The sequence below is a fragment of the Marmota flaviventris genome, chromosome 5 (assembly GCF_047511675.1).
Source record: "Marmota flaviventris isolate mMarFla1 chromosome 5, mMarFla1.hap1, whole genome shotgun sequence".
NCBI classification, from domain to species: Eukaryota; Metazoa; Chordata; class Mammalia; order Rodentia; family Sciuridae; genus Marmota; species Marmota flaviventris.
The window spans coordinates 72,535,663-72,541,662 of record NC_092502.1 but is presented as its reverse complement, the minus strand read 5'-3'; positions in this window follow the sequence as shown (position 1 = coordinate 72,541,662).

The window sequence follows — 6,000 nt, the reverse complement described above, 5'->3', positions numbered from 1 at the left end:
GTCAGGTGGTGAAAACTTTGTGTATATAATACATGGAGAAAGAGGATTTTAAGTTTTGTTGTGTTTATTTTTCAAAAGACTGTGCAATCATTACTTAAAATTTCTTCCAAATATTGTGGATGCCAGATAGATAACAGGCAGAGACAAGAACATGAGGTGGTTCAACTTTAAAAAGGATACACATGTATGGATCATTTTAAATTATTTTTTCCCCCAGCACTGGCAATTGAACTCATATGGTAGGCAAGTGCTCTACACTAAGCTACCTCCAGTCCTTTAAAATAATTTATTAAAAAATAAAATAAAATAATTTCTTGTTAGTAGTACTCGGTATTGCACCCAGGAGCGATTTACCTTTAAGCTACATTTTTCAGTGCTTTTTATTTTTGAGACAAATTCTCATTAAGTTGCTGAGAGTATCACTAAGTTGCCAAGGCTGGCCTCAAACTTTTGAGCCTCCTGTCTCAGCCTCCTGAGTAGCTGGGATTACAGGCCTGCACCATTATACCCAACACATGTAAAGCTTGTAGTGCAGGGTTTGACACCAAGAACTCAGTAATGATTTTTGTTATTGTTTGTTTCCACCACAAAACTTGTCTTTCTCTTTGTGCCAACTTGCTGCCTGCCACATCCAGCCCACAGTAGGTGCTCAGCAACAAAACCCAAAGCCAACCAAAGTCTGGGAAGACCAGGCTTTTGGAAAAAATGCCCTAACACTTGAACTGACAGGTTGGGGTTAGGTAGTCAGCACTGGGGTAGGTACTCTTATTTGCAGGCACCCTTCTGTGGGGGATGGGCACTCCCATTCTTCTTGTCACTCGATGTTCCCAGTCCAGACACAGGCTTGCTTCATCCTCTCACCCCCCCACACACTGACCTCTGCCCTGGGATGTCACTGAAGGGTGGGAGACCATGGAGTTCCTCATGGCCAGTAATACCAAGCATACTTAGCTGGAATTCTGCACACTAGTTTCCCAGGGCCTTTGGTTGTTTGCACAGGCCTGGCTTGCAAATAAGCAGCCCTGCCATTTGGTATGTTCTCTGAGGTTACCGGTCCCCTGTACAGTGGGGTAAGGAGATAAGTGACAGAAAGACCTGGAGCACCTCTCCTCACAGAACTCCAGTCACAGCAAACTGCTTGTTATCCTGATCTGTCCAATACCCTCTGATCTTTCTGGTCTCTGTGTTTGTCACTCTGATCTCTGGGAGCCCTTCCCCCATTTCTGCCTAATAAATCCTACTCATTGTTTAAGGCCTGGCCCAAATAGCTGCTCTTTCAGGAAACCATTGCTGCAGCCTGAAAGAATTCCCTCTGACCCTACCCCCCAGATCCTATCCTCTAACGTAACTTAGGATGTGGGGTCTCACTCCAACACTAAACAAATTAAATGTGGATCAGAGACTGTGCCTAGGTATCAGGGAGACAGGTTTGATTCCTGTATCAGCCACTTGTTTGCTATATAACCTTGGAAAGTTACTTGGTCTCACTAAGTCTTGTAAAATTGGGAAAATACAATAGGATAATTAGGAAAATTAAAAGATATAATGTTAGTTAAGCCATTAGGATGGCGCCTTGTACACATTAAGCTCTCAATAAATATTAGCTATTATTACTGTTCTCTCTTCTATCCCCACACACACCCACAGTATCTTAGACCTCAAACAACTTAATATCTAAAGTAGAATTTTTGGGGTCAAGTCTCAGGTTCCAGATGTGTAAAGGCTTCCTTCAGAGAGAAGCAGATGTTAAGATTCTGAAATTTCTAAGAACCAGAGATCCCGAGAGAAGAATAAGGGCAAAAGTCTATGACTATTATGTGAGTTAAAGAGGGGAAAATAGAGGACTATCAGCCAAGGATGGGAAGAAAAAGCCTTTTCCTCTGTCCTCTTACATTAAGCATTTGGAGGCTTACAAATTAGACTTAACAAAGATTAACAGGTGAAAAACCACACAATTTTTTAATTAACATGTTATGGTTTAGCAGTGGTACATGTGTAAATCCAGAAACTTGGGAAACTGAGGCAGGATAATCACAATTTTGAAGCCAGCCTCAGCAATTTAGTGAGGTTCAATCCATGTTACCATTAAAAAATAAAACAAAAAAAGTTATGGTTCAGATATTAGGTATCCTCCAAGAGCTCATGTGTGAGACAATGCAAAAAGATTTAGAGGTAAAATGACAGCGTGCTGAGAAATTTAAATCAATCAGTGTATTAATCCCCCAATGATAACTGTGGCTAGAGGAGGTGGATCCCTGGGGTGTGCATCCATATTTTGCCCTGGTTGAGCAGAGATTTCTCTCTGCTTCCTGGTATGATGTTCCCAGCTGCTTTCCTCTACCACACTCTTCTGCCATGATGCTCTGCCTCACATTGGCCCCCAAAGAATGGAGTCGGCTGTCTATGGACTAAGACCTCTAAAACCGTGAGCCCCCAAATAAACTTTTCCTCCTCGATTTGTTCTTGTCAGGGCTTTTGGTTGCAGTAGCAAACAAAACAAAACAAAACAAACAAAAAATGAATAAATCATAGTATTCTTATGCATAGGAGTTCATAGAAAAATGTGAAATGCCAGGCAGTTAGACTTTGGGGTTTAATAATCTTTTAACAAAGAGGATTTAGGCTTTAAGAGACAATAAATGGTGGGGAAGTGCCACACCTGGTATCTGGTACACACCTATAATCCCAGCAACTTGGAAGGCTGAAGCAGGAGGATGGCAAGTTTGAGGTCAGCCTTGGCAATTTAGCAACTTAGTGAGAACTGTCTCAAAATAAAAAATAAAAAGGGCTGGTTAGCTCAGTGGAAAAGAGTCCTTGGATTCAATCTCCAGTACCAAAAAAAAAAAAAAAAAAAAGTGGGGAAGTAACTAGGAAATATATGGGAAGAACTAATTGAAAATAAATGCTACTTTAGTAAGGTCTGTTTATGCAAACTCATATTGATGTCAATTCCTTATTTTTGATCAGAGTCACTTGTGTGTGTGTGTGTGTGTGTGTGTGTGTGTGGTGTTGGGGATCGATCCCAGGGTTTCATGCATCCTAGGCAAACACTCTACCACTGAGCCACATTCCTAGCCCAATTTCTCTGGGCACGATGGCACATACCTGTAGTCCCAGCTATGTGCATGACAGACTGACTGAGCCCAGGAGTTCGAAAACAGCCTTTGCAACATAGAAAGTCTCTCTCTCTCTCTCTCTCTCTCTCTCTCTCTCACACACACACACACACACACACACAAACAAACAAACAAACAAACACCACTTTTCTTACTCCAGTTTAGGGAGGACACCTTCTTCTTCAAAGGGAAATTTATGACCTGCTTTCAGGTAAATAAGGGGAAGGCAGAGAACTCTTCCTGTTTCTGTTGATTCTCAATTGCCTTCAGCTTATGCCAAAGTGGCATTATTATTATTATTTTTTTGGTTGGGGGGTTCTAGGGATTGAACCCAGGGGTGCTTAACCACTGAGCCACATCCCCAGTCCTTTTTCTGTATTTTATTTAGAGACAGGGTCTCACTGAGTTGCTGAGGCTAGCTTTGAACTCACAATCCTCCTGCTTCAGTCTCCCAAGGCACTGGGATTACAGGTGTGCACCACCATGCCCAGCCAAAGTGGAATATTTTGAGGTGGCATCTTCTGATCCATTTTACTTTGTCATACTTTTCAAATGCCAGGACCAGAAATCTAGCAAGCCCTGCATCAATAAAGCCTCCTTTTGCAGGTATAAGCAACCTCCGCTCTGGACTGTGGGTAAAGCACTTGCCTAGCATGCATGAAGCCCTGGGTTCAATCCTCAGCAAAAAAATAAAAAATAAAAATTCACTCAAATTTAGCCCCCAGAGTGATTCTCAGACCCAGAGTAATCACAGTACCTGGCCTGTTTACCTACATCCACTTCTTCAGGACATCCAAGAGGAAACCCATAGATGATGCTCCTAAACTTGGGAGGCAGCTACAGAAGCCATATCTCAGGTGATTGTTAAGATCCACCCCCATTCCTTGACAAGAATTTATGCTTTGTGAGTCCTTACTGCCCTCTCTGTGAACTGCTCCCCACTAATAGGTCTGAGATCCGGTAATTAATTTAGTAGCATGTGTCTTAATGTTCCCTTTACCTGGCTGGTAGGCCTTAAGGAATGGACCTGTGGCCAGAAAAGCCAACGTAGACCCTGAGCCCAGACAAGCAGATTTTCTCCTTCTGTGAATTTGGAATTGAGATGGGGATAGAAGGTTAAGATATAGTAGCTAGGGCTGGGGATGTGGCTCAAGCGGTAGCGCGCTCGCCTGGCATGCATGGGGTGCTGGGTTCAATCCTCAGCACCACATAAAAATAAAATAAAGATGTTGTGTCCACCAAAAACTAAAAATTAAATATTAAAAAAATTCTCTCTCTCTTAAAAAAAAAAAAAAAGATATAGTAGCTATGCACTGGGGATATAGCTCAGTTGGTAGACTGCTTGCCTTGCATGCATAAGGGCCTGGGTTCAATCCCCAGCACCACACACACACACAAAAAAAAGATCTAGTAGCTACAATCACTGGACCTGGAAGGTCAGGCAGAGTAAGCAGGTCTGGGGAGAGAATGTAATAGATAGTCCAAGATGTCCATAATCCAAGATGTCCAGGCCTTCAAGAGATGACACTCAAATCTCTAGTTCTTGACTCAACAGTCTCAGCTTTCTGAGACTAAGGTCTGGCTGTACTTCCTGGGATTGCATTGCATAATGGGTGGGTCCCCTTTTACCAAGTAATTCCAGTGTTTCTGTTACTTAGAACCAAAAGATGACTAAAATACTGACTTTTTTTTTATAACTTGTCCAAGTTATAAAACTTGTCCAAGTTATAAAAAGTTTCTTCAGGGCCTGTGTACTGACTCTGGCTTCCATCCTGGAGTTCAGATCTTGAATGACAAGTCTCCCATGGGCAGAAGTCCTAGGGCAGCTCCCCCCAGAACTCAGTCCATAATTCCTTACATCTGGAACTGTGTTCCAGCCCAAACAGTAAACCATATGGTAGCTGCAGATCCCTTCCCAGAAGTAATAATAATGATAGCTGCCATTTATTGAGTGTTCATCCTGTGTCAGACATGATGTTATAATAATTTCTAGCCCTTAAAACAAGAGTTGGAGCCAGAAACAGTGGGCACATGCTTGTAATCACAACTATTTGGTAGGCTGAGGCAGGAAGACAGCAATTTCAAGCCTAGCCTGGGCAACTTAGTGAGAACATCTCAAAAAGTAAAAAGGGTTGAGGATGTAGCTCAGTGGTAGACAACTCCTGGGTTCAATTTCCCAGGACCCACAAAAAAAGAAAACCAAACAAATTAAAAAAAAAAAAAAAAAAAAAAAAAACTAAGTTGACTAAGTTGGCTTTAAATATTTTTTATTATTATCTAAATTAAATATACATGGTAATCAAAGTAAGTATAAATGTCTATGGCTTATAAGCTTTCTATAAATTTCTATAAATAGGAAGCCAAAAAAATTGCCAACCCAAACTATTAAAATTGATAAAAAAAAAAAAAAGATTTGATGTTGCCTGTTAGTATTTGGCTGAATTAAATTGCGGATACTGAACTGATTAAAAACAAAGCAAGTTGGGCACTGTGGCACATGCCTGTGATCCCAACAACCCGGGAAGCTGAAGCAGGAGTATCACAAGTTTGAAGAGAGTCTGGGCAACTTAGTAAGACCCTCTCTTAAAATAAAATTTTAAAAAGGTTAAAAAATTTTAAAAAGGTTGTGGCTCAGAGGTAGAGCACCTACCTAGCATGTGTAAGGTACTGGGTTCGATCCTCAGCACCACATAAAAATAAAATGAAGATAGTGTGTGCACTTATAACTGAAAAGTAAATATTTAAAAAAAAAATTTAAAAAGGGCTGGGGATGTAGCTCAGTGGTAGAGCTCCCCTGAGTTCAATCCCCTGCACAAGGAAACAAAGCAAAACAAAAACCACAATTCCCTATGACTCCATTGTAGATGAGAAAACAGATTCCTAG